Raw genomic sequence first — 25,408 nt, 5'->3', positions numbered from 1 at the left:
GCAGGTGCAGGTGGGAAGGAGCTGCGATCAGCTGGCGTGAGGGAGAAGCCGAATACAATGAATGGGAGCCTTGCTAAATGCTGATTTTCTGGGTCCAGGTGCTTGGCTTCAAGGTTAAGTGTTACATTGGTAATATTATTAGGTATTAAGTTATTACTAATAGAACTGCGGGGCTTGCCTGTACTTGGCAGTGAACCGCTGAGAAACTGCGTTAGGGCTGAGTTCATCCTGGTTCCTCGGCCCTGTGCTGGGAGTGCAGAGGGTTTTCTCTCCTATTTTCGTTCCACCACCCGTGACGCTGTTTGGAAATAAAATAGGTTGCTTCCAAATTGGGAGCCATAGGGCCTGTCATCTCGATGACAATGCAAGAAGTCACCTCGGAGTGGGTCTCTGAGGCTGCTCTGGATCCTTCTGCCTGCATGGGGCTGGGCCCAGGGCTGGGAGCAGCAGAGCACGGTGTGTGCCAGCACCCAGGCACAGAGGAAGGGGGGTGGTGGGCTCCATGGCTTTTAAAGGGGTTTTTGGTTTTGGGCTCCATCCTCAAAAGGCAGTGTGCAGAGCCCAGCGGTGTGGAAGGAGTATTTGGATCTTGGGAAGGGTCCTGGTTGGGGTGTGCACTGAACGCGTTGTGCGGTGCCACGCTGAGTGGAAATCGACACGGAACAAAAGCTGAGTGCTGCTGGGATGGGAGAGGGCAGCATTCCCCGATGGCACAGAGCAGCCCGCTTGTGTTCCCAGCTGTCTCTGGCCCAGCCGTGCCCTGTGTGCCCTGGCTGATGGGGCTGGCAGCTCTGCTCCCAATGCCACTGTTTGTAAAGCGCTCTCCCAAGGGGCTGCCGGTGCCGAGCCCTCCCTCTGCCAGCCCGGCCCCGCACGGGAGCAGTGTCCTTTCACACTGGTGAGCCAGCAGAATCTCTCCCAGGGGTTATTGCAACCTCTCAGCAGCGATTTGCAAACAGACGTTTGGAGATAAAGTGTTGGTGCCGAGCGAAGGGCCAGTGGGGCAGATATGAAACGCGGACGGTGTATGAAAGGAAGGTGTATGAAATGCAGCCTGCATCTCCCATTTCACTGCGCTATGCCAAAACACACAGTTTCTTATTTCAGTCACTGTGATCTTTCAAGGAGGTTAATTTCCATGACGAACTCCGGGCCACGTGCTCGGAGGATTTATCTAATTAGACTGACACTTTTCTTTTTTAAAAAAGAAAATTAAGCTGCACCTTGGAGGACTTAAGTATTTTAACCTGTGGGAGCGGCAGCAGGCAGTGTGATCCCTGCTTGCAGAGCAGGGAGAGGGGAAATTTCTCCTTTTCCAGGTTCCCATTTAAGACTTTACTACAGGTCCCTATTCATTTAGTTTTCTTACATGGTGGCCAGATGCATCTCTGGCACTGCGGGGCTGACCGTTTCTGGGATGTGCTCACGCAGAGTCCCAGGAGAGCCCCCGGCCCTTCATCCAGCCCTGGTGCTGTTGGCTTGCGTTTGGGATTCCTGCTGCAAAGGCCATTTGGGTGAGAACTGGGACTGTGTTATAATAAAAGCAGAGGATTTGGGGCTGCAGCACAGCGTGTGGTGCTGGGTTTGTTCCCATCACGGTCTTGCTGCATGTCCAGCTGCTTGTGGGTCCCGTGCGGTGTGCTCCAGCAGTGACACTGCTCCAGTTGCAGAGAGCCCAGGGAGGTCTGTGCAGGGTGCTGTGCTTTGTGCACCAACCACGATGCAGACCATGTGTGCTGGGAGCTCAGCAGCGTTACCGGGTGCGAGTGCAGGTAAGAATTGAGGAGAGCATCTGTGCAGGAGGTGCCAGCAGCGATAGCAGCCTGGTGGTATTTCAGCGAGTGCTTTGGAGCTGTTCACGCTGCAGCACTGCAGGGAGGGAGGAAAACGCAACAGCCCTGTCCCCGGAGCTGGTCACTGGTGTGCTGGGGTGGCCGTAATGGGCTGAGCCCGAGGTTCCGTTGCCATTGGTCTTTGATGAGGAAAGGAACAAAAATAGATGTTTCCTGTCCTGCCTTCCCCCCCCCCCCAGCCTCGTAATGCAAAAACAAAAGGGAAAGAAAAATAATAAAACCTGCCAGGCGCTCAGAGGTCTAACCAATAAGAGCCTTGTCGGCTGGGGAGCGATCGTTCTGGCTTGGTCAGCCATCCCTAACAAGTTACGGGTTGTATAAACTCCCAGCTTACAGCTGTGAATTTACTCAGTTTTGAATGCAGCCACAAGCTGGCTCAGCAGGATCTGAAGCCGTCTGCTCCAGTGGCCACGGTATGCTTGAAATTCCCAACTTCGGGGGGCCCAGCTATGGACGTGGAGCCACGCAGTGCCGGGTGCTGGGCTGCCCCGGGTGCACTCCAGCTGTCCCCTGCCTGGAAGGGCTCTTGCCTCCATGAGCTGCTGCGTTAATTTGTCCTCTCTGATTTTGCTGCCGTGCATTGGGCGGATGCCTCAGCTCTAGATGAGGAGCGTGGCAGGAGCCCATTGCTGCTGTTTGGAGCAGTGCAGAACTGGGTCCACGTGTGACCGGGGTGGAGGAGTGGGTGTTGGCGTGAGCAACTGTGAGCAGCCTGGCTCCAGTTTGGGGTTGTTGCTGCAGAAGGCTCCGAGCAGCTCTGGTGTTGCAATGTTGGATGCTCCTAGAGAGAGTTGAACTTCTGGCTTGTCGACATGGAATCCCTCTGCAAACAGAAGCCTGTTATTTGCTTCATAATTTGAAGGGGAATTTTGATAACCTCTTAAATGTTACGGAATCGGGCAATTCGCAGCAGCTGGGCAGAGGCAGTCTGGGGAGGAGCACTGTACGTGCACCATCCTCACCAAAGATGTGCTCTGTTGGGAAGCCTTTAGTCCAGGACAAATCCTTTTGTGTCAGAACAACACTTCGTACACCCAGATATGAGCTCAAGGGGATGCGAACGGAGGTGCGCAGAGGGTTCCTCTCCATCTTCCTCCTCTCCCCTGCGGAGCTGCACCGCTCTGGCTCCCGAAGGGTTAAGGTGACTCATGCCCCTCTGGAAGCTGTGCTGGCAGAGGCTCCATCCCAGCCTCTAATTGGCTGTGTTTGCTCTGCACTTTCTCGCTCTGGTTTTGATGAAAACATTTAACCGGGAGCTCAGTGTGCTCCCAGCTGACAGCCGCCGCGCTGCCCGCCCCGCGTTGTCCTTGCTGTGTAAATGCTTCGGGCTGGCAGGGAGGACCAGTGCACGCGGTGTTGCAGCCCCGTGGCTGTGCTCCTCTGCTGCCCAGGCTTTGGTCCTCAGCGAGCAGTAGAGGGGCAGCAGGGTGAGGCCATGCGGTGCTGGAGTGGTGGCCGCCATCCCCGGGGTTTCCTCCCTGGGCTCTGGGCCACGAAGCGGAGGTGAAGCGCTGCGCTCTGTTCCGTGGGGGTCACCTGCTCGCTCTTTTATTCAGCTGGGTCAAGTAATAAGCTGCTAATCTGGAGGCTCTTGTAACGAGCTCTGTCCTGCAACGTCTCGGCCAGTTTTGCCACACGGGTGGCAGAGAAATTACCACGTCTTCGTGGAGACCGTCCTGGGAGCGGGCATGTCCGAGCTGCTCCGCTCCTGCTCTGCAGAACCCGTGGGCAGAGCCATGCTGAAACAGCCCTGGGGGCGATGCCAGGTTATCAGCGTTGCTGCTGGAAAACGCATTCAAATTTCTGCCCAAACAGGAGATTGTGACATGCAAGAAATTCATCTGAGCCCGCTGGGGCTGCCACTGAACTGATATTTCTTTACGTTTCTTTTCTTATCTCTGGTGATCTACCCTATGAACAGCAAAACAAATCCAGATGGGAAAATGTATAAACCAGAAATTCTGGATTCTCTGTTCCTGGAAAAGCACGGTTCCTTGTTCCCAGCCGCCTCCGTGTGTCATGGGGTCTGCCATGAAATGATGCCAGAGCTGTTGAAAGAGGCCAGGGCTGCTCTAGAAGCGAAGCAGCAATGAAACGAGCGCGGTCCCAAGGGGAGATGGGGGGAGAGGGTTGGCCAACACCTGGACACTTGTCCTCTTGGGGCTCACCTGAGGAGCTTGCTCCACGTGGAGCTGATCTGGGGGAAGCTTTCTGCCTCTTCCCTGACCCTGAGCATTGATAGTCTGGAACCAAATGCACGTGTCTCATTAAAAACAAAAGGAGCCGGGCAGACTCCCGCTCCGCACAACGTGTGTCTGTTATCAGCCCGGAGAAAGGGGAGTGAACAGGTGTAGGATAACAGCGCAACTGAGAGAGACCAAAGTGCATCATAAAATAAACAAACAGCAGCTCTCCAGCTCCCCCAAATGTACCATTGAGTTGCAGGGTCTGCAGTGTGCTTTTGAACCGGCTCTGAGCAAGTGCCTGCTTGGGGCCCCGTGCCATCTGCGGGCAGTCAGTGCCGGCGGTGCCTGCAGCTGTGCCAGCTCCTGCCCCGGTGGGGCAGCACCGTGCTGGGGCACTCTGGCACTGCCTGGGGCATCGGGGCCTTCTCCTGTCCTAAGGAAGGATCGCAACTGTCTTTACGGTGACCTTTCCAACCTCTGCAGTCTGCAGGGAGGAGTGTGTCCGCCCTCCTCTATGTTACAGTCTTTCGTCAGGAGATTTCTGAGGTGATGAGATTTGTACCGGGGTTTTATATGATTTCCTGCTGTTGCCCCTCGTGCTGTGGGCTGGCGGGGCTGGCAGCGGTGCTGGCGTTTGCATTGCATTTAGAGAAACAGCAGCTTGGCTTCCTTCACCCCCTCGGCCGCCAGCGCTTCAGTATCTTAGCGTGACTCAGCTGCTGGAATTATGCTTACCCAACAATACCTTTTGTCCTTTGCCCAAAACTCCTGGCCAAGAAAAAGGGTAAAAGAAAAAAAAAAAAGGAGGGGGAGAAAAGAAAGAAAAGATAAAATTCTGCATTTAGTTGTCCTTTCATCACAGGTGGTGCCAGTTGGTTTTTGCTTTATTTGTACAGGGTGGGGAGAAAAAAAGAAAACAAGGTGGAACTCAGACAAGGCCCAGGAAATGTTTGAGCCTGACAACAAACTTCCTTTTGTTCAGGGGAGCAGGGGGAAGAGAGCAGAAAAAAGGAGCAGAAGAGCAGCTGAAACCGACCTCAGCCCTGTGCTCCTGGGCAGCTTTCTTCTTCCCACTCATTATTGTTTGAGGGTTTTGTTTTGATCAGGTGTCTCGTGATAATTTTGTTTGCACTGGAGCCTTTGTGTGCTGCCTTCTGCAAGGTGGATGGAAGAAAGGTTTCCTGGGGACACATTTGTCCTTTGCAGGGGGGCTCTTATCATTTGGTGTAGGGTTGTGCTGATGCTTTGCATGGTCCTTCCCCTCCAGTCATCCTGAAGGATGGAAAAGAGGATGAAGGACGTGTGCTCTGGAGGGCCAGATGAGCTGTTCAGAGCACAGACATGCAAGTGGAGGATTGAAAAGCGGAAACAGAAGGTTTTGTTGATGAGAAAAGGAAGATGACTTTGGAGGCAGCTGTCAGGGATACTGCCAAGAAGACTCCAGAGTACCACAAAGTGCTAGGAATTGGACCTCCCGGTCGCAGGAAGATTCAGAGCATCTTCTTGTTGGCCTGAAATCTCTGCTGTATTGCCTGCCGTGATGTTCTGTCAAAGGGAGAATTGGGAATTGTGGGGCAGCTGCCTAGGAGGCACTAGAAATTAACATGGCCTTGTGCTGTGTGGGTCCAGCAGGGAGGTTGCAGCCGGCCCACGGCTTGCTCCGAGTACTCTTGGGGCTGTTCACAAGGCACTGCCTGGTGCCTTCTCATTGCCCTTTGCTCCTCCTTAGCTGTTGGCTGTGTGCAGTGTTGCAGTGGTCCTGTAGCACTGGAACATCTGGGGTGAAAAGATGCTGAGTTTTCCCTTGGCCAGGCTAGAGAGATCACACGTGGTACTTGGGTTGGTGAGCATCTTTCAGCACTTAGAAAGGAGTGCAGAGAACTGCTGTCACTGCACACCGCTGGCCCTGTGCTGGTGACGCTGTGCTTCCCAGTTGTGCCTTACCAAGCCTTGCCTTTCTTTTGGCAATGGCCAACATCCCTGACGTGCTAGTGTGTTCGGTGAAAGAAAACCAGAAGTGCTTTCCCTTGGTGCTGGGGAAGTGGATTCCCTGTGTTGCATTTGCATCCTTAGCATCCTTCCTTCGTGCTGAGTTTGTGCAGCCAGCCCTGGGCTGCTGGGTTGGTGGGCCCGGTGGGCATAGTGGTCTTCTCCAACCTCAGCGATTCTATGATCCTGTGACTCTTCTCGAAGGTGGTGTAAGCACTTAGGTAACCAGCATCCCCGTTAAGTGACTCCAGCTGCATCTGCAAGTCCCAGGTGAGAGCTAGAGCACTTCCACACAAAATATGCTCTTCAGATTTACACTGAGAGCCTCCATGTTCAGGTCGTGGTCCTCCGTCTTTACCTTAGTTTTTGCATCTGTGCCATGGAGGCAATAAAACTTGTCAGCACCGCAGCTCGGAGCTGAGAATTAAGGATGAAAGGCAACTGTGGAACACGAGCAGTATTTTTGCTGTTAATCTGCCTGCCTGGAGTTGAGAAATGAAGGCTGGAGGCTGAAGGCGGGCGCTGCTGCGGGGAGCGGGGCCGGGGGTCCCGGGGGAGGAGGTGGCAGCGGGTGCTGGCAGCGGGAGCGGCGGTGGCGGGCGGGCAGCGTTCTGCTGCCGCTCCACGCGCAGGAACGACTGTGGGGAACGATTTCAAAGCCACCACTATGGAGATTAAGGGGATGAGAATGTAAATCTCAAGTAAAAAGGTAATTGAATGTAATAGCAAACACTGCTCGGTCTATGTTAATTTTAGCTCTTCCCCTGGATACAAGGCGCTGTATTAGTGTTTTATTACCATTTTGTTTGCACTAATAAAATAGTAAAATTTATTTCAAGGAAGTTGAAGGATGGTTTTACAATGCAAATTTGAAGAAATTGGACTTTTCATTTACGCCACTGCTATTTTAAACCCTGAAGGGTGTAAATTAGCCTCCTTTGCCTGGGTGAAATCCACCGCTTCCACGAGCAGGGGGAGGATTTGATGTGGGGGAGAAGAGGACAAAACCAAATCATCTGAATATTTCAGAGAGACAGAGATGTCTGATAGGAGAGAGAGGGAGCTGCTGCCTGGGACCACTGGGAGGGCGGCATGGGCAGGTGGGAGAGCTGCCAGGCAGAGCTTTCTGCTGATGAGCTGCTTTCGTTTTGCGTCCCAAGGGGCCAAGGATGGCCAGTGGGCACGGTGCAGCGTGCTCCTTGCCGGCTCTGTGCTTCCTGCTGATGGAGGGGTGACAGTAACCGGAGCCCAGCTGGTGCTGCCAGTGGCAGTGTTCCTAGAAGCATGGAGCTCTGGGCGGGTTTTGCTTCCCAGCCCAGGGGAACCCCGCTGCTCCCACTGCCTGCGCTCCTCTCTTCCTCCTGCTTCGCTGTCTCCATCTTCCTGCCACGGCCCAGCCCATCCGGCTCTAATTCACTGCTGAGTCACAGTGCTGCCAGCAGAGGTGCCTGCAGCGCAGAGGCTGGCTCCGTGACCTCTGCCTTCAGCCAAGGCTCCTCTCTGGGGTGACATGGGCAGAGGTGGCACGTTGTCTGCTCCCTTTCCCCACCAGGAAGTTGTCTATTGTGGTGCTGTTGTGATCGTACTGCTTTGCCACTGCTTGGCCTTGATGCATATGGTGATGTAAAGGGCAACACTGAGGCACGGAGAGTGGATCTGGGGAGCTGTGTTTGGTTCCAAAGGCCCTGCGCTGGCTTGGCTGCCTGCTGCTCACAGCCAGGCATCTCCAGGTGTAGAGGCATCCAAAGCTCAGCAGCTTTCTTGGACTCGGCCAAGTTTCTGCAGTGATGTGAAAATCTCATGAGTCAATTTGGAGAACTTTTGGTGCAGACGGGGATGTAGAACAGCCGCGGTAACAGCGCATTTCAAATGCCAGTGGTCCCGTTCTGGTCCTGGGGAAGGCTTTGAGTCATTTGTTCGATCATCTTCACCCAAGCACGTAGCTGAGCCTTCAAATAACACTAGCATCGAGGGAACTGTCCTTTTCCCATATAGGTGAAATTAAGCTGTACCTTCCACTCATTGTCCAGGTTGGCTCCACCTCACCGTGGTTGCCTTCTGGGGCAAGGTGTGTATTACGTGCCCGCTCACATCAGGCTAGTGTGTAGCCAAAGTATGGATTAGGTGGGAAGGCCTCCAAGAACCCTTCACTTTCTGGTACCAGACCAGTAGGTACCTGAAGCACTGCTTATTCCTGGGCAGGTTCTGTCCATAGGTATTGGTGATCCTGCTGCCAGCAGTCACACTGCTGTGGGCTGCTCCTGCTGTGAGCTCTAATTGCCAGGCGCTCATTTGTGGCTGGCCTGCTGGTCTGGCCAAGTGGTACAGAGGGAGCTGGAGAGGAAAAACCAGCTCCGTCTATCTGATCTTGCAGATGGGTAGATCTCCCAGCTCTCCTCTGGATTATGAATATCATCTGTTCGTTGTAGCCTCAAGAGGCCTTTCAGGACGGAAACCACTGTGTGTGAAAGCGGGATGGAGCTTCAGCTTGTTGGTATGCACAGGCTGGAGGGCAGCAAACCCGCTGGGAGCTTGGGCCAGGCTCCAGGTCCTGTCTTCTTGCCACTGTGCAACCTCTCCGAGTGCTTTAACAGAGCACAGGAGTTGGTGAAGCCTCGTGCAGGCTTGGCACACAGCACAGGGCTGCTGGCCCATTGGTGTCAGACTCCCTGCCTGTCTCCTTCCGTGGATGGGGCAGAGACTGAGCCAAGACCGAGGGTGTTACCAAAGACAGCAGAGACTTATTTTTGGCATTGAAATGGTTTCCTATTCCAAGCGAGTCTGGGGAGCAGCGTGGTTGTGTACCCAAGGATTTAAGCAGCACATTAAGCAGAGGGGTTACAGTCCGGGTGGATTTCAATCAAAAACGATAATTACATCAAATAGCAAGCGGAAATGGAAAAAGAGGATTACTAACCCGACCCTGAACGCTGTTGGCTGCTGAACCTGCTCCATTATTCACACCCCCTCCATTGCCTGAGGTGGGGTGTGTGTTTGTGTGTAGGCAGCAAGGCCCCCCTTCCTTTCCCCATTTCCTCCATCCATTCAGTGCAGCCCTGTGTTGGTATCAGCGCTCCGAGGGAGGCTGGGATTTGCATGACTTGGGGTTGGGACTTTGCAGGGCAGGTTTGGTCTCCCCGTGCAGCTCTTCCTGGCTGCATGCTGAGCATGGCGAGGCAGCGTGGGAATCCCCCCACCCGTGAGCATTCTCCTCCTCCTGCTTGGGCTCATGGCTGCCCATCCTCAGGAGGCTGGACAGCTCCGGAGTGGGAATGAGGGTGCATTTGGTGTAGAGTTAGGTTGGTCTTGAAGCCACCCAGTTCCCTGTGTCCTACTCCCCTGTCCCTCCTTCCCATCCCTGGTCCTCATTCCCTTGTAAGCTGTGGCCGAGTGCTGGGATGGCAGTGGCTGTTTGCCAGGCAGGAGGAGGTGTGCATTCAGCCTCTGCTTTCCCTGCCTGCTTTCTCTGGTGTCTTTCCAGGTGCCTAATCCCAGGTTTTGCAGCCTAGCCCAGCTCCCATTTGATGGGATCTCTTCTTGCCCGTTGATGCTCCATGGGTGGGGTGGTGTGCTGGAGCAAGGCCTTCCTCCAGATGATAGACACACAGCACCCTGACCAAGTCTGTTCCTCTCTGACAGATTCAGGTGGAGAAGCAGTGTGGTCTGAAAAACCTCCAGTTTGCACATAGCTTTTCAGGGACACTTTTCAGGGTGAAAAAGAAGGCAGGGTGACTGCCTTCTTACATAAACTGGCGTTGCTTGTAGTGCCTAATGAGTGGTGCTGGTGTTTCTGGTCCGTAGGGGAGGCCCTGGGTTTACCCCATGGAGTGCAGCAGTTCTATGGCACTGTCTGCTCCGTGCAGGTTGTCCCATGGGGTTGTTGGCCTTGTGGTGGTGGTGCAGTTCCTGAGTGTCCCAGGCTCCTGGTGGCAGAGACCTGATGCTGGGGGAGGTGTTCTGTGGGTGTGATACTCTGCTCTGAGGGGGAGATGTTGGCTCTCACGACACAACACAGTGAAGTGTAAAAAAATGCTTTTCAAATGTAGGTTTCACTGGAAATAACTTTATATGGTACAGAAACACCGTCTTAGTTGAAAGGTGAAATCTTTTTGAGCAGACAGAAGAAGGAATGGTGTTACTGATTGGGATAAGTCTCTTTTATTACATAAATAGGGAAAAATCCTTAAAGACAAAAATGTAACTTAAGACAGTTCTCCATTTTTTTTTCTTGTGCATTTTTCTGGCCTGCGTTTTAAAATCATTTTATACTCCCTGTACAGTGCAAATACAACATCTCAGGAGGTTAGTTCAAGGAAAGCAGAAATAGGAGAAAGAAATGATGAGAAATAAACTCCATCAGATACGTTACATTCGTTTTAATGTAAGGTTTGGTTCTATCACAGACTGTATGAAATAAAGAAATCCGAACATGAGGACAAACTCAGTGACAGACTCAGGGTTGTCCTGCTGTGTCCTGGCTCCCGATGCATCTCCTGCTGCTGGAGGGGCTGCCCTGCTCCCGAGCTGAGCTGTGCCAGCACTTCTGCTCCTGGGTCCTTCTTTCCATCCTCCTGCCCTTATATAAACTGCAGTTACCTTTCATCAGATGATGCAAACTCAGCGTACATGGAATAAAAGCTTTGATTTTAAAGGGATGTCATTTGTAGGTCTGGAAAAATAGAAGTGGAAGGTGGGGCTGAAAAAGAGGATCAGCTGCATCTGACCCTTCCAGCTCCAGCTGGAGCCTCCTGAAGCTGCAGGTGATGAGAAATGAGGCAGAGCTATGGCTGTACTTCTGTCTCCACGAGGAGTATGCGCACGCACAGATGTTTCTGGCTGCCACAGGACACGCTCTGCTCACCCATTGCAGCACCACAGCCCTGCAGGTTTGTGGGTGCCTGTGGGGGGACACTGCTTGGCCCTGGGGAGCAGCAGGCAGGAGGTGCTGTGCACGGGTTACCAGTTCTGTCAGCAGTACATCCCTTTGTACTGAGCCGAGAGGAGAGAAATTCCATCCGGCTCTGCTGATTCAGTGGAGTAAAGAGGTGGAATTCATTAGGAAAAAATGGTTTACGACGCAGCTTTAGTCAGAGGTTCTTCCATTTTACCGTTCTGCATTTCCGTGATGGATTGTCTGAAAGACAAAGCGAGCACTAGGGGCTTCGCAGGGTTTTTGTTTTTAGTTTTTTCATTAAAGTTTAATTGCGTGACTTGTTACGTGATGTAACTTCTGGAAGGGCCTGTTGTCGTTGCTTGCAAAATGATTTTTGATTTGTTGTGTTTGAGTCTTAGTGCAGGAGCGTTACACCTCAAAGAGGTATTCAGACATGCATATGGAGAGGAAACATAGATAAATATATATAGGATAGGTCGTGGTTAATGAGAGAAAAGAACTGAAACTGCTGCGAGAGAAGAATCTCCTTTATTCGAAAGCTCTTCTGCTACATCACCAGGACAGAGACTAAGGGCCCTGAAATTAGTGTAACTGTAATTTATATCCACCGTAAGGACACTCTGCCTCCTGATCAGTAATGGAGCCCTAAATATAAATGGATCCTCATCTCGCAAACACTCAATATTGTCTTCACTCACACGAGGAGTCAGAGGACAGGTTTGGATGGGGAGAGTGGGGCATTTGCATAAGTACTGCCGGCATCAAACAGCAGACTTTGCGCTGCGCAGACAGCAGCAATCACACTAAAATCACCCTGCTTGAGCAGTTCAGACAAAATATAACGAAAACATTGAAACTGTAAGAGATGTTGCTGTTTGTATTGGTATCGATTTCATAATTGGTGTTGTCTTAATCTTGGGTGGGTGCAGATTAAGAATCTCCATGTTGAGGTGTGTGCGCAATGTCCTAAGCAGCTTTCCTCTGCCCGGAGACGATGATTTGAGGGCAGAACGTTTCCTCCATAAACCCAACGTTTGGAAAACAAAAGAGGATCTTTATAAATAAAAATCTTGAAAGGAAAACATCCATTAAACAATGAGCTGGCAGAGAAAGCTGCTCGCTTTAAACAAGTTTTCCCTGCTTCGTTTCTGATGTAAACAAACAGCAGAGACCTCGCAGAGCTCAGCGGCACCGACAACTTTCCCTGCTGTCCAAGGGGAACCTGGGGCATGTGTGCTGGAACAGAGGGAGAAAGTCAGTGTGTTTGTATTATATAATCTACAGCCTTTTGCATATAAAACATTTATACAGTTTAACTTGAGATGGGGCTGTTCAACTGATAGCCTGTGGGATCCGCAATTATTTTGGTGCAGCTTGGTTTAATTAGTAACAAATTTCTGCAAAATCCAAATGAAAATGAGCACTTTGGAGGTCGCTGAGCTTTGAGTGCAAGTCGGCACGGAGCAGCTTCTCATCCACACCTTTCAGAACCCACACCTGTGAAATACTGTTAGCAAAGGAAAAAACGGAGGGGAATGTACTCTGTAGAGCACTTGGGAGTTAAGGTCAGCACGTTGGGGAAAGGGTGGTAAAAAATTAGCAGTGGTCACCTTCAGATGTGGTTTGTTTGCAAGACAGCTGAGCCTCATCAAAGGCCGTGCACTCAGCTGGGAGAAGCAGTTGGAGCTGATGAGGTCCCAGCAAGCAGTGGGGCTGAGCTGCTCCTACCGGGGAGGGAGCCCATGTGCTGGGGGTTCCTGCTGCTCTTGTTTGCGCTCAGCAGAGGGGCTGCATTGTGATGGGATGGATGTGTCCTGGGGTGTGCTTCTGTGCCCCGGGTATATCTTTGCTCCTTGGTGCAGGTAAGTACAGGTTCCTGAGCAGATGTGTACTTCTGTTGTGTGTGTGTGTGTAATTCTTTCTGACTTTGTTACTGTGCGTGAATTGTGCGTTAATGAGGTTTGTTTGGGACCGTGGGTTGTTGTGCAGTCAGTGTGCTGGGCTGTGTGCGTCCAGCTGCAGGCTTCCCTGGGAGGAGCAGCAGCAAGCAGACCAAAGGAATAGTCTGAGTGTGAGTAGCAGTGTGCCCTTAGACCGAGGGTTTTATTTAGCAAAGAAGGGGATAGCCTAGTGGTTAGAGCACAGGCAGAAATCTTATCTTCTGCTAGCTCTGGCTGAATTGCTCCGTGTTTGGTCAGGTTACGTTAACCCCTTGTTGTCCCCGCATCCCTGCGAAGTGAATTCCCCCTTGAAACAGAGATGTCCCCCGTTGGACAGCAGAGGTGTCTGCATCCGTGGTGATTCCTGCTCAGAGATCCGAGGCTGTCTCCGAGTTCCCACGCACTTACTCATTTCTTTTCAGTGAAATAACTCCGGCTTTTAAAACTAGCAAAAGCAATTAGTTCACTCCGGGGACCAATAGGTGGAAACGTGTCATTGGAAAAAAATGGGATTGGTGGTGGGGATCTCGGAGGCTCTCTGTCAGGTCAGAGTATTCCTGCTGCAGGCAGCGGGTTCGTGCTGTGCCCTGGGAGAGCTGAGCGGTGTGCGGGTGGGGCGGCCCCGTAGCGCAGAGCGAGTACCCAGAATACTGCGTATGCACTTCTAAAATTGGCCGGGTTAATAAAACGTGCTGATTGCTCCCCGAGGATATCAAGGGACTGCATGATATTAGTAAGGGTCACCAGTTCAGAGCTGGGGCACGGCAGAGACTGCGACAGCCGCCGTGCATCCCCGTGTGCTCTCCCTGGGTGCAGGGTTGTGCGGGGAGCGTTGCTGGGTGCAGCAGGAGGGGCGCGAGTGCTGACACTGCGGTGCTGCTCGCAGCCCTGCAGGGTTCAGCTCCCCTCCCGTGGAATTTTAGTTGCACATCCTGCAAATCAGTCGCCTTGCTTGTATGTTGGAAGCAAGATTTAATTGGAATATCGCTGTGCTTATTGCTATTTTTTTTTTAAGTTGGTTTCTTTCTAAGTTTCCAAGAGAAAGGAAAGGTGGAAATACACAGCGGCTGCTGAGCAGTGGCTGTGGGGGTTGAGGCCACTGATCTGTACCTTTCACTGGGACTGAGGGCATCGCTGGGATGCGGTGTCACAGCGGTACCACGCGGTGCCCCTGGGCTGAGTCAGTGTGAGGAGGGCATGGCCCAGAGACCACTGCCCGCACCGGGGGAGCAGAGCCTGCAGTGTGTGCCTGTTGTGCTGCTGGGGCACCTGGTGCCAGTGCTTTGCCTTCAGCGAGCAGGTATCCCCCATCCGTGCTCTGCAGCCTCCTGCCCTGTGCGCATGGGAGGGCGGCCTCTGGTCAGGTGCTTGTATTTTTGCTGCCTTAGCTACTGTTATAAATTCCTCACCCTGGCCTTTCGCTTTGGATAATTTTCCTTTGGTCAGTTTTGTTACCTCCGGGCTCCCTGCGGACGCGGCAGCTTCAGGCAATGAAATATGCCACAGCCTTCACAGGGACGGGGACCGCTGCTGGGAATCGGTGCTGCGGGGCTGCCGGGAACAGGACGGGGGCTTCGGCCGTGTGCAGGCACCGGGACAGTGGTGGCTGGGGGTGCTTGGGAGTGCCGTGGGATTTGCCTCGTGGGATCCACAGGGCACTGCGATGCAGTTGCTCCTCCCTGCTCAGGGTGTGGGGTCGGTGCGGGTGCCGGGCAGAGGGGCCCTGGCTGGTGAGCGGGTGTGGAGCGCTGCTGGGAGCCAAGGCTCGTCCTGCTGATGTGGCCCTTTCTCCTGCAGCGGATCATAAAATATGGCTCAAATTTTCATTACGGCCTCTATTGATTATCTTTTGGGACAGATGAATTATAGGGAACATTAAATTAGAAGGGGAAAAAAAAAAAAGGGAAATATTTGAATGAGTTGGGGAGGTTGATGCCAGAAAGGCTGACGCACCACTGAGCCTTACCGGCATTTGCCCCCAGCACAGCCCCCCTGGGTGCCCCCAGAGCTCTGCTGGGCCACGGGCAGTGCTTGGGTTTGGGGCTGGAGCCTGTCCCCTGCTGCACACCGTAACGCAGTGGTTGGCTGCTCAGAGCTGCCCTCTTTCCCTGCACCAGGAGACACCTCAGAGTCCTGTGCAGAGCTGGCAGTGCCTATTTACAGCACTGCTGGTACCTGCTGTGCAGGCAGGGGCTGATGTGCCAGCTGGGAAACGGGGCTGTGCTGTGAAACCATCGTGTGTCCAATAGGTATCAGTGCCTCTGGGCACAGGTGGCTGTGGGACGGCCTCGGAGCCTGCTGTGTGCTTGGTCAGGGACCACGTGCTGAGATGAGGTCTTCATGATTTTGAACCAGAGGAGGGGAGTTGTGGCTCGCTGCCTGACCTGGCCCGCTGATTTTCAAAGTGAGCCTGAGCTGCTCTGGGGTTCTCTGTGCTGGATGACTTTTTCTGGGTCACGCAGAGCCCTGTGCCCCTCTGCCAGAGGGGCCGGTGCCCTCTGCTTCTGTGCCTCCCAGCTGGGAGGGTGGAACCCCATCACCCACACTGCTTTAAGGTTGCTGCCATGCTCTGCTGTGCAGACAGTGGGATGATCTCCCATCCAAATTGCTCAGTGCCTTCTCTTTCCCTGCAGTGGGGGGGCTGGCAGTGGGAGCAGCTTTAGGGCTCTGTCCGCCCCGTGCTGCTCTCTGCAGCCGCTGCTTCTGAGGAATTCTGTTTTCTTTTTGAGGGCTGAGAAGAATGCAGGCAGGGCCCTCTTGGACACCCTCCCTCGTGGGGCGAACTGCCCCAACCATGTACCCGTACCCGGGGGCTCACGTTGCCTGACCCCTCCATACGTGTGCCTCACTGAGGCCCTTTGCTTGCACGCTTCCTCGCAGCTCTGCAGATTGCACAAAGCCCTTCACCTGGGCAAATGCAAAAAGGTGCTGGTGGTTTCCATGGCTGCCCGGCCCGGCTGCCGACACACCCTTTTTGTGTAAGCTGGCTCCCTGGAGTCGATTGTGTTTTGGCAAACAGCTTCATCAACTCCTCCAACAATTAAACTGAAAAGAAGTGGAGGAAAAAAAAACCCCAACAAAAAAAAATCCAACAAAACCCACACGTTTGAGAGCCGGGCAGCAAACAGCTCAGAGCAGCCCTGTCCCCACACTGGGGCTGCCCTGACCCCAGCACCAACGCTGCGTGGCATGGAGGTGCCCACACTGCCCCACTGAGTGCTGAGGAAAAGGTCACACCATTCACTTCTGTTTTCAGAGCTGCACACATCCCTCTCTCAGGGAGGGGAGGCTGCACAGATGCCAGTGCTGATTAATTTAAATATTTACCAATCCCATTTTTTTTAATTGTGTATGTTTGCGCTCTGTTTGTGTCCCATAAAATACCTGGTGTTTTGGGCGTACCCTGGTTGCAGGGTGCATGAGATCACACTGAAAAAATGCAGTGAAAAACATTTTCGTGCCACGACACATCGAATAGGATTTTGAATTAAGGTGAAGATTTACCCCCCCCCCCTTTTTTTTTTTTTTGTCTTTATCTCTGGGGTTTGGGTGAAAGGCTTTTTTTCTGTTGTTTTATTGAACTAAAGCGAGATGGCTGTGGGAATGCCTTTAAGAGTGTGCAGTGAGGAAGGTTGGCTGCAGGTGGGCACTGCTGTGGCAGTGAATGGAGCCCATACATCCGTGGCTCAGGGCCTCGTCCCATTGCCCTGTGAGCCCTTTGCACCCCGTGCCCTGGGCAGGTGGCAGTGCCCAGCAGTGTGAGGCTGTGCCCTGGGGCCGAGCTCAGGGCAGGACCAGTTTGGACACATCGGACCTTGCTGGTGTGGGGTTTTCTGTGTGCTTTTGGCCATAGAGCCCTGTGCTCCTGTGGGAGGGATGTTTTGTTTGTGGGTTCCAGCTGCTGACGTTCTCCCCACCTCTCAGTAATTGTCTCCATGCCCACTGGGTCAGAGTCTGAGCGCACACAGCCGCCTCTGGGAAGACGTGGAGCTGCTCCTGGTCCAGATGGAGCGTCTCCAGAGGGAGAGTGGCACTGCCAGGACCAGGAGTGTGCCGCTTGAGGTGGGCTCGTGCTGGTGGGTTTGGACCTCTGTTCCTGCTTGGCACTGGAGAGGGGAAAAGGAGAGGTTGGGATCAGTGCACAGGGGCTGGGGGGCAGCAGCTGTCCCACCTTGAGCCATGGCACGGGACCTGTTACTTTTGAGGAATGTGGGGCAGAGGAGGAGGGATGTGTGGATGTGCGTGGAGCTGTTGCTTCAGTATCCCAGGAAAATGCTAGCATGTAGGATGGCAAGGAGCAATAATTACCCCACGCTCTTTGATCACTTATTACTTTTCTATTCCTTCTGCTTCTTGCTGTAATTGTTACAAAATCTCCTGCTTTGGGAGGGGTCCAGGACTCCAGGGCCCAATTGCATCTGCCCTGATTCAGAAAGTGGGTCATGCTGCTTGGTCTGGGAAGAAGATACTCATCTTGCTTAGCATGATATTTATTAGGAGATAGGGAAGGGAATGCAGCAGCGCTGTTGCCTAGAAAATTGCTCTGGGGGGATAGAGAAGGACTTGTGAGGGCGGAGTGCAGAAAGTTCTTGTGCACGGTGTTCCTGTGCTCACAGCAGCTGTGGGGCAGGCAGTGGGGTGGGGGTACGTGGGGTTGTGGCTGGGGCACAGCCATGGGCACTCTTGCTCGGAACAGGCTGCCCAGGGTGCTGGTGGAGTCCCCCCCTCACTGAGGGACGTGGTCGGTGGGCATGGTGGGGATGGGTTGATGGCTGGACTTGATATCTTAATGGCCGTTTTGAACTGTGATTCTATGGTTGTATGATTTCTTGGAGTGGAGGTGGGAGAAAACTGACATCCAGAGACTGGAGGAGCTCACTCTGGGTTCTAGTAGGAGCGGTGGACAATCTGCCCACCTGCCCTGCTCGTGGCAGGGGAGCACAGCTGAGCCTGCCCAGCTGGCTGGGCCTGTGCTGCTGCTTGCTGTGAGATCACGCTGGGGATTATCCGAAGGAAGAACTGGCAGCTCCAGTAACTCGGTGGGACGGATCCTCAACTTGTGTAAGTTGGCATGACTTCACTGAAGCCGATGAAACTGCACTGACATTACAGTGGGTGAGGGCCTGCTCCAGAACCTTCCGAAAGGTGATGGCAGAAGGCACAGAGCAGGACCTTGATGGAGCCTGCTGATGAGCATGGCGGCCTCAACAGTGTCCTGGCGGAGGGCTGTTTCCTCTCGTGTTGAGTGGCTGTGGGCAAAACCAAGGCACAGTGTGGCAAGGAAGGGACCGGTGAGGCCGGGGGCACCACGCTGTTCTGTAGAGAGGGCTGTGCCACCAGCATCACCACGGAGGTTTAATTTCTCCCAGCTTGCTAGTGGCTGCTCACAGAATATCTGTTTCAGCCAGGTGATGTTCAGCCAGCAGCAGCAGCTCCCTGCTGTGCCGTGCCAGGGTTGTTTTACCAGCTCCACGGATCGTTCTTGGGAGCATTATGGGATGTGCGAGGAGGTTTGTCCCCATGTGTGCACAGAGGAGGTTGTTTGCTGCACAGCGGGCTCTGTGTGGGGATGTGCTGAATTCCCTCCGCGCACTCACATCCGGGGTGGATCTGTGCGGTGCTTTGGCAACTCCTGGTGCAGCCGTTTGGGGCCGGAAGTGAAGAAGGGATAAAATATCCAGCTGAAACTGCTGTGGGATGTAATTACCTGAGCTGGAGGTGGGCCAGGGCGGCAGGTATCGCGCATCAGCTGCTGGCAGTGTCAGAAGCAGGCAGCTCTGCAGGAGGAGCAGTGTGGGGTTGGTGCTGCCCTGGTGGCACTTGGTGTAACGGCTCCGGGCGCTGCGTCGGTGTCCGTGGTGGTTCTGCACGGACACTGCGGTACCTGCGGGGTGCTCACGGGGGCTGTGGTGCTGCGATGGACGGCACCGGCGCTCGTTCAAATACTCTGACTTTTCCATTTAAATTAAGAGGGGGGAAGAAAGCTTTTTTTTTTTTTTTTTAAAAAAAAAAAAAGGAAAGCAAAAAAAAAAACAAACCAAAGGAAATTGATTTCCCAAAAATTACACTAAGCTAGCATTTGAGGCCTGGCACCCATCCATCTCAGCCAGGAAACTCCAAATTAACCAGTGCGCTCCCAGGGCAGCAGGAGGGGCTGCAGCTCTGTGTGCTGGGCCTCGTGCTCCACCACAAGGTCAGCAGCTGGGCACAGATCTGACAGGTGATAGCAGCACCCGGCCAGGGCATGTCCCAGCAAGGCATTCCCTGTGGGCTCTGCTGCGGTGGAGCAAGCACAGGGTGATAGGGCAGGCATCCATCCTGCGAGCCGTGGCTCAGCACGCTGGAGGACTCACACCCAGCTCAAGCTGCAAGCGAGGACAAAGTTGACTTCTCCATTCCTGCTCGCACATGGTGCAGCGTGGCATAAATCACTGTGACTGCCAGCGTCAGGAGAGCTCGGAGCCTGGATCATGGGAGGAGCTGGGGCAGAGGTGGCCGCAGCTGGCACTGCTGCAGGGGCTCATGCACACCTGTGGCATGCTTCGGGCCCGTGCTGTCAGTGCTGTGTTGCCCTTGCTGCTTTGGAGAAGCTGGGGCAGGATCCTGGATCCTGGAGCTGCTGTGGTGAGCAGGGATGGGGCTCCGGCCCCGATGCTGCCAGCTTTATTCTGTTGAGAGCTTTCACAGCTCTGGGGGACTGCAGGCAGGAGGCTTCGTGTTGGCTCTGATAGTGTCTGCTTTCAGACACTGGGGGAGGTGGGGATCTGTTAAGGCTGAAAATATTTACAGGTTTTGAAGTTGAAACGCAAACAGGAAAAGCCCTTTAAAAAGTGAGTGTAGTGGATATTCAAAACAGGGATTGCCATGGAAACACCACAATATTTGCTTAAATTGACACAAAGGTTGCTGGTTACAGGGTGCTGACTCCTTTGGCTCCATTTTCTTTGGCCCGGCACCTATCACGGATTGATCTCACAACCCTCTTTTGTTTTGCCTCTTTTATTTTTGTCTGATGGAAACTAAAAAAAAAAACCAAAACATCACATAAACATCATCCAAACCCTCCCGTCCAACAATCCCACCTTCCAGAAGAGTCCGAAGCTCCTGAGCTGCTGTCTCATGTCGGAGCTCCGGCTTGGTTTGAGTTTGGGAGGAAGGTAAAAGTTCTCATTCTTTCAATCTGTGCGTTTATCCATTTCCTCCAATGCAGGAAACGAAAGGGAAGTATCTCAGCTGTGTAGGGAGAGTGGGGAGAGGGGTGAAACCTGTGGCAGAAGTGGAAATACATCCGAGGAGAGTAGGAAGAGGGACTTCTGCTGGCTGCCATTTGGACCGAAATCTGCGAGATTTTGTTTGGTTCCCAACTCAGCCTCGCGTTTGCCAAGTGACCTTTGACAAGTCACTTAATTAGCGTGTACCTTGCTAAACTGGAAATAATAATTCTTCCTTTGTCTGGTGTGGTTCTGTGTGTAACGTGCCAGGGGTTGGGGAGCTGAGCCCCGTGCTGCCCACGGCTGTAACGTGGGCACCGATGCCCCATGAGGAGCGATGCGTCGCGCTCTCACGTGTGCTGCGATGCTGGGCTGGCTGGGGGAAGCTTTCAGTAAGTGGCTTAGCCCTGCAGGCTGCTGCTGCCACTGCTTGACCTGGATTTTTCTCTGGGGAAAGTTGGAGCACATGGCCCGTTGGGTGGTCCCCTGATGGTCAGCCAGGGTGCCGAGCTGCTGGCCACGCGCTTGGGGTGGGCACTGGGATGTTGGGCAGGGTGTGCAATGCCTTGCTTTGCTGGGTGCTGTGAGCAGCTGAGGGCTGAGATCTGTGGGTGGCTGTGGCATTTGAGGGCAGCGTCATTGCTTGTGCTCGTGATTCACCTGAGCTCTGGTACTGCTCAGTAGGGAATATTCATTTCCTTTTTGAATCTCTCCTCAGGGCAAAGAGACTTCACCAAGTGAAGGGAAGCCATCAAATTCCTTGTCTTCACCTGGGTCTGCCTCCGAAACAAAGATCCTGACTTCTCTCCCCACTTTGTACACTGGAATGGACCTTGAAGCCTGTGACTTCTCAGTGCAAGGTACTGACTTCTGATTGTTTTCTCTTCTCTGAAGTAGGACTAGAGTGGCTTTTGCTGTCCAGAGCCTCCACTCGAGTTCCTGGGAAACCTCTGGCCTATGAAGTTTGGAAGAAATGCTGAAAGTCATTTTTTGGGTTGGAGGTGTATGATGGGTGGGGTTGGCTTGGCTTGAGCTGGCTTACAAGTGGCCTCGCTGCTCGTTTCTGCATGGACATAGGAACCCACCTGGCACAGCAACACGCTGTCTCAGTAACTGCCTCTCTTATCCAGCTCCTACCAATGAGCTGGTGGCACTGCTCACAATTAGCTGAGCGGGCTGCCATGGGAGTCCCCTGGGTAAGTATTGTGTGGGACAGTTTCTGATTGACTTGCACAGAAGAAGAGGAGTTTGAGGACGTCTGTGGTCACGGTGGGAAACTCAGAAGAGTTTTGTGGGGGTGGAACTTGGTTTCTAAAAGCTTTTCTGCTTTCTTTACCGCTTGGCTCCTGTTGCAGCTTCTCTACAAAGAAAGGTATGGCAAATCATGGCTTGGAAGAAAGCAGCTGTAGGATAACAATAGAGAATAATGTAACTTTTCCCAGTGCTTTGAGGGTCTGGGAGATACCTGGTGATACTGCCATGCTGCTGCAGTTGGAAGGGGCTGAGAGTCGTGGCAGTGCCTGGGCTGCATATGGTGTTGTGTATGGTCTAGGTGATCCTTTAAGATTGCTTATAACCCAAAGCATTCTGTGATCTCTGGGGTTGTGGTAATATTAGGGGCTGCCTCCGTGCTGTGTCCATTATTGATGGTGGTGTCTTCAACTCAAAGTGCCTGTGGAGAATGTGTATCATTGTGTTCCTCTGATTTTGCTGCTGTGCCATAAATGATAGCTGAGCAATGCAGTGTGTCCAGAGCTGCTGTGAGTCACAGATAAGGCTGAGACCTGGGTTGGAAGGAGGATCAGGATGGAGGAGCTGTATTGGCTGAGCAGGAAGGAAGAGGAGAAAAGTCACGGGGCTGAGATGTTGACCTGGGCCTTTGCTATCCCTGTCCATCCTGTACGCGACATGGGAATTTACTCATGTTCTGAGTGTCCTATCATAAAGAGCAACAGCCATGATCCTCTAAGGCTCAGCAGGGCTTAGTGCTTGCCATGTGCTCAGAGCCTACTGAACTGAGTGCTTTCAGCAAACCTGCCAGTAAATGAAGCGTGCCACAGGATAGGATATGGGTGAGCTGTGCCTTTCCACACCTTCCTTGTGCTGAAACTCCTCCAGGGTCTGGCATGCTTTATTTGGACAGCTTGATTTTGAACTATTACTGTAGAGCACTCTGGCTTTTGTCCCTTTGTAAGCCACTCTAGTGCTTGTCCCCTTTTAGAGCAGTGGCATGTGTCCTGCCAGGCCTCCAGCACGAGAAGAGCTTCCCAGATTGGAGCTCTGCCCAAGGGGATGGGGTGCTGGACTGTGAGGATCCTTGATATTTTAAGAAATAAGATACAAATTCTCAGATTTGAGTGCAGCAGGTCGGTTTTCTGTTGTACATACCTATGTGGCTCTTCAGAGAGACCCCATAGGCAGGAGAAAGAAGGGAAAAGCTGATGAGGAAGCTGGTGTGTGGACTTGGGTCCATTTTCCTGTCAGAGGAGCTTGTCCTGTGACCTTCCTTGCTGCTTTCTGCTGGTATAGCTCGTGGTATTGAGATCCCTGGGATGAGCAGCACCTCTGAGACAAGAGCCAGGGGCAGGACACAATACCAGAAATTCCTAAAGTGAACCTTAAGATTTGGGCTCTTGTAGATCAGTGATCCATGGTGATGTTTGCTTTCTCCTAACAGCTACTGGATGCTTTGTTTGTATGCAGTTTTGTCCTTCTGGGGCTGCTTTCTGGGAGAGAACAGCTCATTAAAGACAACAGAAATATTTCCCTGAACTCCAGCTGTTTCATGAGGTTCCCCTTGCTCTACGGGCATCACTCCATTGAAGAGAGATACTCCAAGCCTCTCAGGCATGTGGCTTTGTGATCGCTCATGCTCTGGACCAGAAATCCCTGTGTTCCTCTCTTCAGCCCTGGAGCAAGTTGTATGGCTTCTACTTTCAAAACAAGCTCAATTGACTTTGGGCAGTGGAGGCTGTGTGCATGTTCTCCAGAGCCTGTCCCTAGGCTGTGCTCGCTGTTTCACTTTCTTTTTATAAGCACACATTGGCTGCTCAGTGTTACAGCTGGAAGGGTTGGTAGGGATTTTTTCTTGCTCACTTGATGGAGTAGTCGTATATGCAGAATAAAAATGTAGATAGGTCCATGGAAAAAATGATTAGAAATACCAGTTTGAATTTGCAAAGTGTTTCCCCGTGCTTCACTCTGGTAGCAGATGTAAGTGTGGGGGTTAGCTTGGGCTGAGGGTGTTGCTGTACTGGGACCTGGGAGGTGAGAGCGCTGCCTTCCTCGGAGCTGGGCTGGGGAATACGAAACAGCCTTGCAAAATCGTTGTGGAAATTTACCTGCCTGTGTATGAAATCAGCTTGCCTGCCTTTGCCAGGAGGAGTTTAGCTTGCCCATTAAAATATACATCTATTTATGTATTACTTGTTCTGTGAGAGAGAATTTTCCCAGGCAGTTACAAAACTCAGTCTAGACTGCAACGTGTGGCATCTGGTGGTAACATGCCACATCCCCATATCTGAACGCACTATCTGCTGTAGTGCTCTGCCTGGGAGTTGGTCTCCCAGACCTGGACTGTGGAAAAGTGTGATCTGAGCAGCCTGACCCGGCTCTGTCCATGGCAGTGTGACCGCTGCTGTGCCCATCCTGCAGTGCCACGGACCGTGGGGGCTGTGGGCTGCGGTTCTTGGGCAGAGCACTTCAGTGAGGTGGAGAGGGAGGATGCTCGAAGCCTGTCTGGGCGAAGAGCAGGGTTGTCACATCCATCTGCTCAGGCCCTGACGAGCAGCTGATCCATATTGTTAACATATTGCCTGCCATATGGGCTAGCTCAGCTCTCCAGGAACGCTTGGGAGACCTGACCTCTAGTGTGACAAGATGTGAGCGTGAAGGACGGGTTGACAACAGCCCTTGGGTCTCAGAGTGTGAAACCGCGCTTCAGCCACTTCCGCCGCCTCTCCCTGCGCACGCTCTGCTCTGCCTCTCTCCCTCTGCTCTCTCTGAGGGTTTTCTCCTCCCTCCCTGTTTTCCGCATCCCTGGTCTGCACTAGATCAATGACCTTCACTTGTAACCAGACTGGACAGTTCTGACTCCCTCCCCCGGGCCTTCGATCAGATGTTTGGTTGGCGGCTGTGGGAAGCGGAACGGGGGAAGTGGAAGGAGGACAGTGTGCCCGTGGGGCTGTCCTGGCCACGGGACAGAGGCCTGATCCCGGTGCTCCTTAGCTCACTGCTCTGGGTGTTGATGAGCCTGGCACAGCCTCCAGATGGAGGGCTGGATCAAGCACACGCATCTACCTGAGTTGAAAAGGCCCAGAGGTTGAGGGCAGGGCCTGGGCTTGCACTTCCAGCAGCACACACGAAGGGCGATCACTGACTGTGCGGTGCGGGAGGTGAGGAGGTCCTGCAGCAAGGAGCGGGCTGGGCAGGGCCGGAGGAGCTCACGTGTGTGGGTGCATGCAGCAGCTTAGCCCTAAAGAAGCCCAGTGCTTAAGTGAGGGTGGGCAGCCTGTCACACAGCAGGCCGTGCTGCCCTGAGAACTCAGGTGGGAAGAAGATGGGGCTGAGCCAGGTCTTCCTGCATTCTGGCTTTGCTTGCGTTGCCACCTCTGGTTGTTCTCCAGCTCTGTGGCATTCTGGTGTCCTGTAGCCATTGCTGATGAAGATGGCCATCTCTTTCTCAAGGCTTCTTGCCTTCACACCCTGACTTTAGGGAGATTAAATAATGGTGCTGTGAAAGCAAGAGTGAGTTTTGATTCGCTGGAGTCAGGATTTCAGCTTTGGTTCCTCAGAAGAGGATCGTGGTGTTCTCAGTCCCGTACCCTTCGGCTCAGTCGTACCTGCGGGCGCGACTCGTTGCTTTGTCCTCCAGGAAGGAGTTGCCTTCTTACCCGCCTGTTCTGTGGAAGTTGGTATCTTCAAAAAGCTGTGACTTCACCCTGCTGCTCTTCATGCAGGTTTTAGATGTCTTAGGTGCTTTTATCACTCTCCTTCCTCATCTGCCTGCCGTCGCAGTGAGCGTTAATAGTGTTTATTTGTAGAGAGGAGCCCACTGAGGTATTGCAAAACAAAAACACAGTGATGAGTCTTGGTTTATTTACTCAAGCGTCAGTGATATAACAAACCTGATTTTATGCTAATAATGACTCAGAAGCAGAGCTGGGAGGAGAAGCCAGATCTCCTGATTCCTTTTAACCATCTGACAGCATTTCTTCCTATCCTTGCCAGATCCCACAGCATTTCTCAGCTGGGCTGCGGGCAGATGTTTTTGGGCACCTCTACGAGACAGGCAGATCAGAGATTGCTGGCTCTCAGGGCTCTGCTTTTAGGGCCA

General features: G+C 53.0%; 1 protein-coding gene across 2 annotated transcripts in view; it reads left to right on the top strand.

The window, feature by feature from the left end:
- CASZ1 (castor zinc finger 1) overlaps positions 1-25,408 on the top strand; it is a 147,957-nt gene that overhangs the window by 5,689 nt on the left and 116,860 nt on the right. For both annotated transcript variants that reach the window (XM_065738086.1, XM_065738085.1), the window contains exon 2: positions 20,792-20,933. The gene's annotated coding sequence lies outside the window, so the exon portion shown is untranslated. The remainder of the gene's footprint in view (positions 1-20,791; positions 20,934-25,408) is intronic.

This window comes from Cyrtonyx montezumae, unplaced genomic scaffold, assembly GCF_038088225.1.
Source record: "Cyrtonyx montezumae isolate F1298 unplaced genomic scaffold, pur_monq_1.0 scaffold_21, whole genome shotgun sequence".
Lineage (NCBI taxonomy): Eukaryota > Metazoa > Chordata > Aves > Galliformes > Odontophoridae > Cyrtonyx > Cyrtonyx montezumae.
This window is presented reverse-complemented; position numbering and strand designations above follow the sequence as displayed.